At 45.2% G+C, this 13692-nt stretch overlaps 1 protein-coding gene across 3 annotated transcripts in view; it reads right to left on the bottom strand.

Moving 5' to 3' along the window:
• The window catches only part of hspa12a (heat shock protein 12A), a 161789-nt gene that overhangs the window by 59364 nt on the left and 88733 nt on the right, over positions 1-13692 (bottom strand). The window lies entirely within an intron of this gene.

The following is a 13692-nucleotide window of genomic DNA, read 5'->3' as shown; positions in this document are numbered from 1 at the left end:
CCCTGAGGGATGGAAGTCACACCTCCAGTCTGTTAATGGTCACTTGGCCATTTAATGGCTATGGGGCACCTGGTGTTCCCCTCAGCGGGCTCCTATCTACATGTAAACTATCTTTGCCTTCAACTGCACATTAAAATTTAGAAAAATACAGAATTAATAAAGAGAGACGAGGAGCACTTCTAGTCAGAAACCCTTTTTGCATCCGTGCTTTGGGACAGGAAAGGTAATGAACAAATTCAGCTATGGTCCATCACTCAAAGAAGGTGATTATCCCTGAATATTTTAGATGTTAAAAAGCCTCTGAGGTGGCCAAGATGGGGTCTTAAAGCTGAAACACTTGTCCACCCATGTTTGGTGAGACACCATCTTGGTAAAGGAATTGAAACTTGCACTAGGTACAGCCATCCGGAGGATCATTAATCAGTTAATTGCTACTTAAATTGCCTGCTGTTAAATTAACAATGCTGCACAACAATTTGGTGGATGGTGCTTGACCTAATAGCAACCAGCTGATTGGGAATAAACAAATCATTGCTGAAGATTCAAGTGCTACTTTTCTGTTCATTTACTGCTGGAGGCTTGATGATGATATTTGAAGCAAACAGTCATTTGGTAATAGAGAATTTTTGTTGAAAAAAAGACATGTTTTGTTGAAGCTTTTCATCTTGCGCTCATCAGCACAATTCACAAGAATACCAATGTAAGGGAAAAAACAAATATATACTATATTTGAAGAGAGTGCTGATTGGTTGGCAAGTGGATTCTGATTGGTAGAGTTGCCACTACTGCTGCATTCACCATGACAACGCTTCTTACCAATCAGAGTCCACTTGCCAACCAATCAGTATTCTCTTCTCATACAGTATAAATTTGTTGTTTCCCTTGCATTGTGTGCAAGATGAAAAGCTTTGACAAAAAAGTCTCTTTTTTCAGCAATATTTGAAACACATCAAGAAATGTCCTGGGACACTTCACTAGGATTTCATCAGATCTCAAGCAGCATTTATTCTGGAACGTATTTAAGGACTTCACCTACAAAGAGTGAGTTTCAAATCTCACAATGGCAAAAACAATGAAACTATGTAACTTCATCTGAAACAGATGGAAACAGGTTTGTACTCGAAAGAGTTACAAAGAGTGAGTGCTATAGTAGTCTATCTTATTGAATACCTAATGGGAGTCACCAGGGGAAAGAGATGGTTTTGTCATTGGCCTCTTGCTAGGTGTCCCCCTTGATGTCCCAGAGGAATGGCGGCAGGACATGAACCAGGCAGAGAAACCCCAAGTACTATAGGAACGAGGGACAGGAGCAAAAGCTGGATCCCTTCCTCCCTGTATGTACAAGCCAACCCTCCTCCACAAGGTCTTCCAGCGCAGTGTGTGAGAACCTGTGCACCCTCTCATTCAGTTCCTGAGCCATTCTGAAATCTTCTGCTATGTCAGCCAGCACACACCGCACCTTCAGTGGAAGTGCATGCATGGAGCCCATATATAATTCTTCACAAAAAATGTTTGAGTGCTAAGTCTGCCAGTGTGAGGTAAATCCTTCTAGAAAGTTCATATTATCAGTAATCAGCATTCAGGCTCAAAATCAGAATTTCAAACCGGTGTATCATATTAACACAGTGTTCAGTGTCTATTTTCATTCTTTCACCAAAATAACTCCCACTATGGGCCGAATTTTCCACTCCCACCAGTGGGAAACAAAATCTGTTTTCAACAGTGGGATAAACTGCGAATTTTGTTCTCTCGGCTTTCAAGACAGGTTAAAGGCGGGTTGAGTTTCCCGACAAACAATGTCGGGAACCCTGTTTGCATTCATTAGCATCACATGCATGTGAATTAAAAGGCCACCTCACCCAGAATTAAGATTGTCCTCCAAATTAAGTTCCCCGCCAGCAAAATTTGGAACGTTCATTTTTACAACCATGTATAAGTGGCGTGCACCTGGTGAACTTCACTTCTTCCACAACTTTGAGGTTAGTAGATGTTGCTTTCTCCTTCTTGGGGACCTCACATAACTTCACTAGGGTGCCATTAGTAAACACTGTGCCAAGGCTGGACAAGGGAGGCAGGTGAACGCAGGGGTGGGGGTGGTAGGGAGGAAAGGTAGATTGAAGACTGGACAGGAGAGTCAGGCTTACCAGGGAAGGATGAGGAAAGTGTCTGGGGAAGAAGGGGAAAGAGTCTTAGAGGGTGGGGTTAGTGCTGTCAATGGTGGGGTCCTGGGAGGGGGTTGGCGGGGTCAACACAGGATGCTGGTGATAGGAGGGAACAATCACAGTTAATGGGGGGAGTGGGATGCAGTAGGGTGGCAGGCCCAGGTTAAGAGTCTGGTAGGTTAAGGTCTCATTGGGAGGATCACGGAAGGGGGACTAGAGAGGTGGCTCGGATAATGAAAGGGGGTAGGGTCATGGTGGGCACGAGGATGGTAATAGATGTCAGCTCTGAGGGGAGGGGAGGCATGTGAAGATGGATCATGATATGGTATAGGGGAACGGGGAAAGGCTCAAGGGTCAGAGGGGATTGGAATGGTGATATTAGGTGAGTCAAGGGTGATGGCAGTGAAGTTGGTAGTTGACGAGGGTAAAAGACAGTGGAGTGAGTTTGAAAGGTGACATGCAACACTTTTCCAATCTCACCTTGATGACACAGTCAGCCAGTGAGATCCCTCAAGGTGAAAGGAGGGTCTTTTCAGGTAGGTGGAGTTCAAGGTCAGCATAAGTGGCCGACTAAAGGGACACCCTAATAATTATGATGCAACTAGATGTTAATCATGCTCAGCTGTTTTCTCCTCTCTATGATGATGCCTGCATTGCATTAGGTTTGGTTTGACTCATGCGAGATTCCAGCAAGGTGTGGAGCTGCTGTTCATTCTGTGCCATTTGCCATCGGCTGCTGTCAGAAGCAGGGATGAAGGGAGGGAGGGAGGTGGATGCCTCCAAAGGGGGGCGGCTGGTGGAGGGCAGCCAACTCAACTCCAAACCTCCATCTTCCCTGGTGAATGGTCATGGCTGACAAGGGCCCATATAGTTAGTCTTTCTATGCTGCCAAGGCAATGGTCTCTCTACAGAGTCTCCAGGATAGTGGATACAAGTGGGATAGTGTCAGAGGGAGGCTTCTTGTACATGGTTCTCATCACCCTGGTTAAAGAGTGTGTCTCCACAAGCATTCACATATGAACGGAAAAACACGCATCTCTGGTCCTCCAAATTGTCCTTTACCTGGAAGGGATGGGGATGCTATGTCCAGATGGCAGCCAAGAAAAGGCTTAGCACTGGCCTATTGGCTTTGAGATGGAGGGGAAATTATAAAGGACATGCTCACTAAATGTATCGCTTCAATTCGTTCACACACCCACTGAGGCATCGATGATGCAGGCTGTAGGCAACCCTGCCTTGGTAAAAGGCTCTCAACCAGAATCACAGAACTGTTACAGTGTAGAGGAAGCCAATCGGCCCATTGTGTCTGCACCAGTTCTCTGAACACTTTAACTTAGTGTCAACCTCCTGGCTTTTCCCTGCACATTGTTTCTATTTAAATAATCATCCAACGCTCTCGAATGCCTCAATTGAACCTGCCTCCACCACATTTCCAGGCTGTGCATTCAAACACTAACTACCCGCTGTGTGAAAAAGTTTTTTCTCACCTCGCATTTGCTTCTTTTGCAAAACACTTTAAAACTGTGCCCTCTGGTTCTTGAGTGGGAACAGTTTCTCCCTATCTACTCTGTTCAGACCCATCATGATTTTGAAAACTTCTACCAAGCCTCGTCTTAGCCTTCTCCTCTCCAGGGAGCCCAACTTCTACAATCTTTCCTCAAAACTGAAGTGTCTCATCCCTGGAACCATTCTCATAAACATCTTGTGCATTCTCTCCAATGCGTTCACATCCTTCCTATAGTTTGGTGCCCAGAGCTGCACACAATACTCCAGCTGAGGTCTATCCGGTGTCTAACATAAGTTCATCATAATGAGGAGATGGAGGGCCCGTCGCCAGTTGGCAAAGGGTCAGGAGGTGCAAGAGGCAGCAGGGCCTCTACAAGGCCAAGATGCTGGCGAATATTGACCACTGTAATGGCAAAGCATTGGCGTGTGTCGCAGGCAGTGCTCTTATGTTGAGGTGAGTGCAAGACAATGCCGGAGGCATCCTCGTAAGTCCCGGGATGTGGTTGCTCACATCTGCAAGCTTTTGTAGTACAAGCTGCAGCCGTAAGGATTCTTCAGGAGTAATGTGGAGCTCCTGTCCTGTACTGAGTGAATGTCTGTCTAGGTACTGTTTAAGAACGGTGCCTGGATCTTCGACCCCATGAGGTAACGGCAGAATGGGTGACTTCCTGCCCGTCCCACCACAAGATTCACTGAGCACCTCAGTGATATATAATTAATGAGCTAAAAAGCGAAGATCGTGCATATTCACATGCTCTGTCACCCAGCGGGAATCACACCAAGTTTCCAGCCCGCCACCAGATTTAGTCTCCAGAATGGAAAATTGCACTCTTTGTCCATTGTGCAGAGGAAATAATTACATTTGCAATACAAAGACTACTGCTATTGAAAGATGCCCATTTTGGGCACTACATTACAATTGAACCTCTTTCAAGGCAAACATGAAAGCTACAAAACAATAAAAATAATCTTGTCACAATAATTCAAACTCTGTTTTAATACATTAGATTCTGAACCTTTTAGCCTATTCTTTGGGGAAATCATTCTGCACTTTGGTCTGTTTATAATTAGAACAACTGATTCATGGTGATAGAAGAGGATAAACTCTGATTTTATTACATAAAATTCTGGGGATTTTCCTGAATTTTTACAGGTGGTTTGGGGATAAGATTCTGCAATTTGTTTTATTTTCCCATGATAACTGCAAATCACCCTTGCAAAATGGTCACAATAACCCCAACAAAGCGAGCAAGGACAAAAAAATCTGCAGAAATACCTCCCATCAAACTCAACTCTTTTCAGAATTCCTAACAAGTACATAATGTACTTACAGGCATCACTGAACATGAGTACAGTAGAACACAACGAACTACCTACTTTATAATGGCATATGAAGGTCAAACTCATCTCACAACAGGTATAAAGCCAACATCTGTTATATAACACTAAGAATCAGCCTAACTACAACACTGAAGGAGACAATTTTTGATGTTCCTTTCTACTGCATCTGAGCTTATTAAAATGGGGTCTTGAGATGAAATATCAGTTTTGCGAGGAGTTGAAACTTGTGCTAGAAACAAGTGGCCAGAGGATTATTAAGGGGCTCATTACCATTTAAATTGCCTGCTAGTGTTTATTAACAAGGTTGCAGTGTTTTGGTGGTTGGCACTTCACCTAATGTCCTCTCCTAAAGCCAACCTGTGATTGGGAGTAAACAAGTTGCCCCTGAGGTTTTCAAGTGCTACTTAAACGTAAAACACTTTATTGTTCATTTGTTACTGGAAGTTTCAATAGGTCTTTTGAAACACATTAGGAGAATTTCTGGGATATTTTGTCAAGGCTTCACCAACATTGTCAATATTTATTTAGAAATTCTCAGAAGATTCCACCTAAAAAGAGAGGTGACTGTGCTACTCTACCTTATAAGAGCCACCAGGAGAAAGGGAGCGCTTGGTCACCAGCTACTGCAGGGGAGAGGGACAGAAGGGCAAGGTAGGCTCCTTCCTCTTGTAGGTACAGGATATCCCTCCTTTTCCACAGGACCTCCAGTGACACACTGGAGAACCTGCGAGGCCTCTCAATTGGTCCCTGAACTATTCTGAAACAAGCTGCCATGTGTCAGTCAGCACACTCTACACCTTCACTCTACACCTTCAGTGGAAGTTGGTGCGTGGAGCCCATATCTAATACTCCACGAAAATTGCATCTAGTCAGTGCCTCCATGTTGAATCCACAGGGGCCTGATTTAGCACTTCCAGGTAAGTTTAAATTATGGTCATCAACAATTAGAATCAAAACTGTGCAGTAAAACCAGACTTTCAAACAGATGTATTTTATTTTCACAGCATGCATTTAGCACCTGTTTTCACCCTTTCACCAAAATAACCTCCATAGTGTTGTACACCATCATTTTATTCACCAATCAAATGAAATCAACCCAAATTAGGACATATAAAGGACTGGACCTTACACTCAGCATCACAAGTTATGATATTTCCTGATTTCTTGATCCAAACTTGCCATGTCTTTCCACTCCCACAGTATTTTCATCTCCTTGAGATATGGGCGAGCAAGGTTCAGGTCTGGCACCTCCCTATGCAGACCCAAGGCTGTGACGGAGTCATGCAGGAGTTGGGATATGCTGATGAGAAGGCCTACCTTTGTTCTCTGGGACATCAGCCCAGTCCACTACGTGGTTGTAAGGCCCCCCCCAGCCCTCACAACCCCATCAATCCCCTCTGCCCCCCTCATATCCCCAATGTCCCTTCCATGCCCCTTCATATTGCCCATGCACCTTCCAAATAAACAAACAGGCCTTGAAAACTCACATCAAAGATAGAAAAACTTACTAAAACCTCACGAAAGTGTAAATCAAAACAAAGCTAGCACTCTCCTTCAAGCTTTGTCAACATTGCCTACATCACTGATTCCATTGGTCAGTCTTGGAGCTCAACCAAGCATTCATAATGAGGCCATTTGGTAACTATATCCAAATAAACATTTAGAATGGATGGCTAGGCACCTATTTTTTAGATGGCCACATCATGATTGTTTGGCTCAGCCCCAAGAATGGCTAATAGACTCAGCTCAGCATGGGTCTGTTTGCACAGCTTAAAAGGGAATGCTAGATTTGTTTGATGCTTTTATGGGGTTGTAATAAGATTGTTTTCTTTGATACTGGTTTTCCAAAGCCTGTTTGTTTATTTGGGCAGGACTTTGAAGTGTTAAGAGGATTACACCTTTATTAATTGAGGCTATGAATGGCTGTGGTTGACTGACACTTTTATGAGGTTGTAAGACAAGCAATGGTTTGCAAAGGAGATTTTCAAAGTGTCTTTGCTTATTGTCTCCAGAGCATTTCAAAGACATGCCAGACTTGCCAAAGGTTCATTGATTCTACACATAATAGATACTGGGACAGTGGATGTCGAGGATGTTAAGTTGCCAAAAGGATATGCAGCCTCAAATGTATTCTGCACTCGTTAAACTTTGCTTACTTATCATTCCTTTCCTTTCCCTGTGCCAACTGCATTCCTCATTCATGTGAAAACAGAAAAGTAGAAAAGTACTTTGGCCCCACCATGAGACTATTGCAAATCTCAGGTGTGGAATCATTCTGTTAATAGGGAAAGCCATTTACGCCACTCATGGCACAACTCACTTGGGTTAGCTGGAATCCCAAAGTGGCAGAGAGAGGGAATCATGGACCAACTGGTTTGAAGATTTTTGGTACCTTTTCACAGTTTGCTTCTGCTCCCATGCAGGTGTTCACAAAATCTAATGGCAATCTAAATTTCTGAGAGTGATTGCCATTTGATTTGTTTGGGGAGGTGAAGAGTCTGGGTCCACTTCCAGCTCACAATGGCACCTAAACCTGCTTTATACAGGCCTAAGTATTGTTGTGCCTAATTGTTGAGCACATCTAGCAGAATTCCTGGGAGGAGCCAAGAACAACCATCAGACAAATCTTCAAACTGAAATCAGGATGGGCAGAAGAGAAGGCAGAAGAATCTCAATACCAACTCAATTCAGCCTTCCTAATTTAAGCTCATTTACAGTTCCTCTGCCAAAATAATGACTGACTTCTGTCTCAAGGAGCAGCAAAGGTTCTAGGCTAAAGACATTTTTTTATGCTTCATTCATGGGATGTGGGAGATGCTGGCTTGACCATCCCTAATTGCCCTTGAGGTGGTGGTGATGAACTGCCTTCTTGGACTGCTGAAGTCCATGTGGTGTAGGTACACCCACAGTGCTGTGAGAGAGGGAGTTCCAGGGTTTTGACCCAGCAACAGTGAAAGGATGTATTTCCAAGTCAGGATGGTGAGTCACTTGAAGGGGAACTTCCAGGTGGTGGTGTTCCCATGCATCTGCTGCCCTTATCCTCCTAGATAGTAGCAGTCATGGGTTTTGAAGGTGCTGTCGAAGGAGGCTTGGTGAGTTCCTGCAGTGCATCTTGTAGATGGTACATACTGTTGCCACTGTGCATTGGTGGTGGAGGGAGTGAATGTGTGTGGATGGAGTGCCAATCAAGCAGGTTGCTTTATCCTGGATGGTGGCAAGCTTCTTGAATATGGTTGGAGCTGCACTCATCCAGGCAAGTGGAGAGTATCCCCTCGCACTCCTGACCCTGTGCCTTGTAGTTGGTGGACAGGCTTTAGGGAGTCAGGAGGTGAGTTACTCACTGCAGGATTCCTAGACTCTGACCTGCTCTAGTAACCACAGTATTTATATGGCTAGTCCAGTTCAGTTTCTGGTCAATGGCAACAACCAGGATGTTGACAGTGGGGGTATCAGCAATGGTAATGCCATCGAATGTCAGGGGGTGATGATTAGATTCTCTCTTGTTGCAGGTGGCCATTGCCCGACACTTGTGTGGCACGAACATTACTTGTCACTTGTCAGCCCAAGCCTGGATACTGTCCAGGCCTTGCTGCATTTAGTATCTGTGGAGTCACGAATGGTGCTGAACATTGTGAAATCTTCAGTGAACATCCCCACTCCTGACCTTATGATGGAAGGAAGTCATTGATGGAGTAGCTGAAGATGGTTAGGCCTAGGACACTACCACGAGGAACTCCTGCAGTGATGTCCTGGACCTGAGATGTTTGACCTCCAAAAACCACAACATCTTCTGCAGTGTTAGCATAACTCCAACCAGCAGAGCGTCCCCACCGATTCCCATTGATTCCAGTTTTGCTAGTGCTCCTTGATGCCACACTCGGTCAAATGCTACCTTGATGTCAAAAGCAGTCACTCTCACCTCAGCTCTTGAGTTCAGCTGTTTAGTCCATGTTTGAATTAAGGCTGTAATGAGTTTAGGAGCTAAGTGACCCCGGTGGAACCCAAACTGAGCATCAATGAGCAGATTATTGCTAAGCAAGTGCCGCTTGATAGCACTGTTGATGACACCTTTCATCACTTTATTGATGATGGAGAGTAGACTGATGGGGCAGTAATTAGATGGGTTAGATTTGTCCTTTTTGTATACAGGACATACATGGGCAATATTACACAAAGCCGGGTAGATGCCAGTGTTTTAGCTGTACTGGAACAGCTTGGTTAGGGGTGCAGTAAGTTCTGGAGCACAAGTCTTCAGTACTATTGCCGGAATATTGTCAGGGCCCATAGCCTTTGCAGTATCTAGTGCCTTCAGCCATTTTTTGATATCATATGCAGTGAATCGAATTGGCTAAAGACTGGCATCTGTGGACCTCAGCAGGAGGCCGAGATGGATTATCCACTCAACACTTCTGGCTGAAGATGGCTGCAAATGCTTCAACCTTATCTTTTGCACTGATGTGTTGGGCTCCCCCATCATTGAGGATGGGGATAATTGTGAAGTTTCCTCCTCCAGTGAGTTGTTTAATTGTCCACCACCATTCACGACTCGATGTGGCAGGACTGCAGAGCTCAGATCTGTTGGCTGTGGGATCATTTCGTTCTATCGCATGCTGCTATCGCTGTTTGGCACAGAATTAGTCCTGTGCTGTAGCTTCACCAGGTTGACACCTCAAAATTAGGTATGCCTGGTGCTCCGCCTGGCATGCCCTCCCTCACTCTTCATTGAGCCAGGGTTGATCCCCTGGCTTTGTGGTAATGGTAGCGTGGGGGATATGCTGAGCCATGAGGTTACAGATTGTGGTTGAGTACAATTCTGCTGCTGCTTATGGCCTACGTCACCTCATGATTGCCCAGTTTTGAGTTGCAAGATCTGTTCTAAATCTTTCTCAATTAGTACAGTGGTAGTGCCACACAACATGATGGAGGGTATCCTCAATGTGAAGACAGGATTTTATCTCCACAAGGACTGTATGGTGGTCACTCCTGCTGATACTGTCATGGATAGATGTACTGTGGCAGGCTGATTTGTGAAAATGAGGTCAAATATGTTGTTCTCCCTTGTTGGTTCCCTCACCACCTACCGCAAACCCAGTCTAGCAGCTATGTCCTTTAGGGCTCGGCCAGTAGTAGTGCTACTGATAGACGTTGAAGCCCCCATCCAGAGTACATTCTGTGCCATTGCCACCCTCTGCTTCCTCCAAGTGGTGTTCGACAGGGAGGGCGGAATGCGGTAATCAGTAGAAGTTTCCTTGCCCATATTTGACCTGGTGTCATGAAACTTCATGGAATCTATGCTGAGGACTCCCAGGGCCACACCCTCCCAACTGTATACCACTGTGCCACCACCTCTACTTGGTCTGTCCTGCTGGTCGTTTCCAGTGCCTAGGTCGATGCTGGGTGGCCCATCCGGTTTAGCAGTTTGGTACAACTGAGTGGCCAGTTAGGCCATCTCAGAGATCATGTAAGAGTGTGTCTGGAGTCACATGTAGGTCAGACCAGGTAAAGGCAGATTTCCTTCCCTAAAGGGCATTAGTGAACCATATGGGTTTTTACGATAATCGACATGGTTTCGTGGTCATCATTAGACTTTTAATTCCAGATATTTTATCATATTCAAATTCCACCATCTGCCGTGGTGGGATTTGAACCTGGTTCCCCAGATCATTACCCTAGATTACTAGTCCAGTGACAATACCAATACCCCACCACCTCCCCCATATGAAGTTTCAAAGATAGGCAGGAGGAGGCCATGGAGGAATTTGTACTTCTACCTACACGTTTAACTGAATCAAACTGGAATGTATGAGTTTCTGTATGAGGCTGGAGAGTGTTTTACCATGCATTTTGCTGTTTTATTTCTGATTGGGTGAGCTTGAAGATAACATTTGATGTCCATATTGAAAAGTGCTCCAATGACCAGCATTATCATCCCTCACCCTAATGTACATAACAAAATGAAGAAAAGAAATCTGCAGCAGTGTAACTAGTGGAGATCCAAAACAAAAATAAAAATACCTGGAAAAACTCAGCAGGTCTGGCAGTAGGAAACAGGACAAGTAAGGTACAGATAACCCTAGTGGGGATGGGGTGAAAGGAAGGGATCAAAATAGGCTAAACGGTAGAGATAAAACAATGGATGGAAATACATTTAAAATAATGGAAAAAGAAAAATCTATTTAAATTATTGGAGAAAAAAAAGGGGGATCGGAAAGGGGATGGGAATGGAGGAGAAAGTTCATGATCTAAAATTGTTGAACTCGATATTCAGTCCAGAAGGCTGTAAAGTACCTAGTCGGAAGATGAGGTGCTGTTCCTCCAGTTTGCGATGAGCTTCACTGGGACATTGCAGCAGGCCAAGGACGGACATGTGGGCATGACAGCAGGGTGGAGTGTTGAAATAGCAAGCGACAGGGAGGTCTGGGTCATGCTTGCAGACAAACCGAAGGTGTTCCGCAAAGTGGTCACCCAATCTGCGTTTGGTCTCTCCAATGTAGAGGAAACTGCATTGGGAGCAGCGGATGCAGTAGACTAAATTGAGAGAAGTGCAAGTGAAGTGCTGCTTCACTTGAAAGGAGTGTTTGGGCCCTTGGACAGTGAGGAGAGAGGAAGGAAAGGGGCAGGTTTTGCACCTTCAGCAGTTGCATGGGAAGGTGCCATGGGAAAGGGTTGAGGTGTAGGGGGTGATGGAGGAGTGGACCAGGGTGTCCCGGAGGGAACGATCCCTGCAGAATGCCACTGGGGGGGGGTGGGGGGGTGTTGAAGGGAAGATGTGTTTGGTGGTGGCATCATGCTGGAGTTGGTGGAAGTGACGGAGGATGATCCTTTGAATGTGGAGGCTGTTGGGGTGATAAGTGAGGACAAGGGGGACCTTATCATGGTTCTGGGAGGGAGAGGAAGGTGTGAGGGCGGATGCGTGTGAGATGGGCCAGACACAGTTGAGGGCTCTGTCAACCACCGTGGGTGGAAAACCTCGGTTAAGGAAGAAGGAAGACATGTCAGAGGAACTGTTTTTGAAAGTGGCATCATCAGAACAGATGCGACGGAGGCGAAGGAACTGAGAGAATTGGATGGAGTCCTTACAGGAAGCGGGGTGTGACGAGCTGTAGTCGAGGTAGCTGTGGGAGTCGGTAGGCTTGTAATGAATATTGGTGGACAGTCTATCACCAGAAATTGAGACAGAGAGGTGAAGGAAGGGAAGGGAAGAGTCAGTGATGGACCATGTGAAAATGATGGAGGGGTGGAAATTGAAAGCAAAATTAATACATTTTTCCAGGTCCCTACAAGAACATGAAGCAATCATCGATGTACCGGAGAAAGAGTTGTGGGAGGGGGCCGGAGTAGGACTGGAACAAGGAATGTTCCTCATACCCCATAAAGAGACAGGCATAACTGGGGCCCATACGGGTACCCACAGCCACGCATTTTATTTGGAGGAAGTGAGAGGAGTTTAAGGAGAAATTGTTCAGTGGGAGAACAAGTTCAGCCAGACAGAGGAGAGTAGTGGTGGATGTTGATTGTTTGGGCCTCTGCTCAAGAAAGAAGCGGAGAGCCATCAGACCATCCCAATGGGGGATGGAGGTGTAGAGGGATTGGACGTCCAAGGTGAAGAGGAGGCGGTTGGGGTCAGGGAACTGGAAATTGTTGATATGATTTAGGGTATCAGAGGAATCACGTTTGTAGGTGGGAAGGGACTGGACAAGGGGAGAGAGAATGGAGTCAAAATAGTGAGAAATGAGTTCCGTGGAGTAGGAACAGGCTGACATGATCGGTCTGCCGGGACAGTTCTGTTTGTGGATTTTGGGTAGGAGGTAGAAGCGGGTCGTCCGAGGTTGGGAGACTAAGGTTGGAAGCTGTGGATATGTTTAGTTTACAGAGGTATTAAGTTCCTTAGCAAGATACAATAAACAAAACTGTACATGGCCAATACATGGGGTAGTTGTTCTGGGGCTACTGCTCATCAGCTGCTAACCATGTCTAAAGGCCTGACTGAATGTCCAATATCCACTCATATTATAACATTGCTCCCAGTATGTTGAGCATGAAATGCAAAAGAAGTAATGAGTTAATGGAAATGTGATTTCTAGCTTATCTTAAAGGGGTACTTCTTTTTTTCTTGCAAAATTGTAAGATTAGCATAGTCCTACTGATCAAATAGGCTTTGTTGGACCAGTAGTAAAGGGTTGGAAAGAAAGGGGTAGCCTTCCAATAAAGATTATTATCAGAACACCTTGGATGGAGGTGACAAAGTGCTCCATATGTGGGATTGGGTGAGGAGGAACCCACATAATGTTGCCAAGGTAGTTGTGAAAACATGTGTCAAGATTGCAAAAGATTGTCTTGCCAGGCTTCTTTATTGTTCCTCACTGTCAGCTTGATACACAAAGATTGCAAATGTTATGGAACTTTGCCAACCACTGCCCTTTGTAAATGTACAGGACAACTCATTCTCCCATTTCAGCGGGCTGTGTTATCATATGATAGAGTCGCCTGGGTTGGCCATTAAATGGGTCAAGTGCCAAGAGCTATACCAGCATAAGGCTCCTCACAGCTGAAATGTTAACATGTTCACATAAGGTGGCTGTAGTCCTGGACGTTTTGGCGGAACTCCTCTTTTCAATCCTTTTCTTACATATCTCCATGTCATTTTTTTTTTGGGAGAAGGCTCACATTACAGGGACACCAC

Source organism: Carcharodon carcharias, chromosome 17 (genome assembly GCF_017639515.1).
Source record: "Carcharodon carcharias isolate sCarCar2 chromosome 17, sCarCar2.pri, whole genome shotgun sequence".
Classification (NCBI taxonomy): Eukaryota; Metazoa; Chordata; class Chondrichthyes; order Lamniformes; family Lamnidae; genus Carcharodon; species Carcharodon carcharias.
The sequence above is the reverse complement of the archived record's forward strand: the minus strand, read 5'-3'. Positions and strand labels throughout refer to the sequence as shown.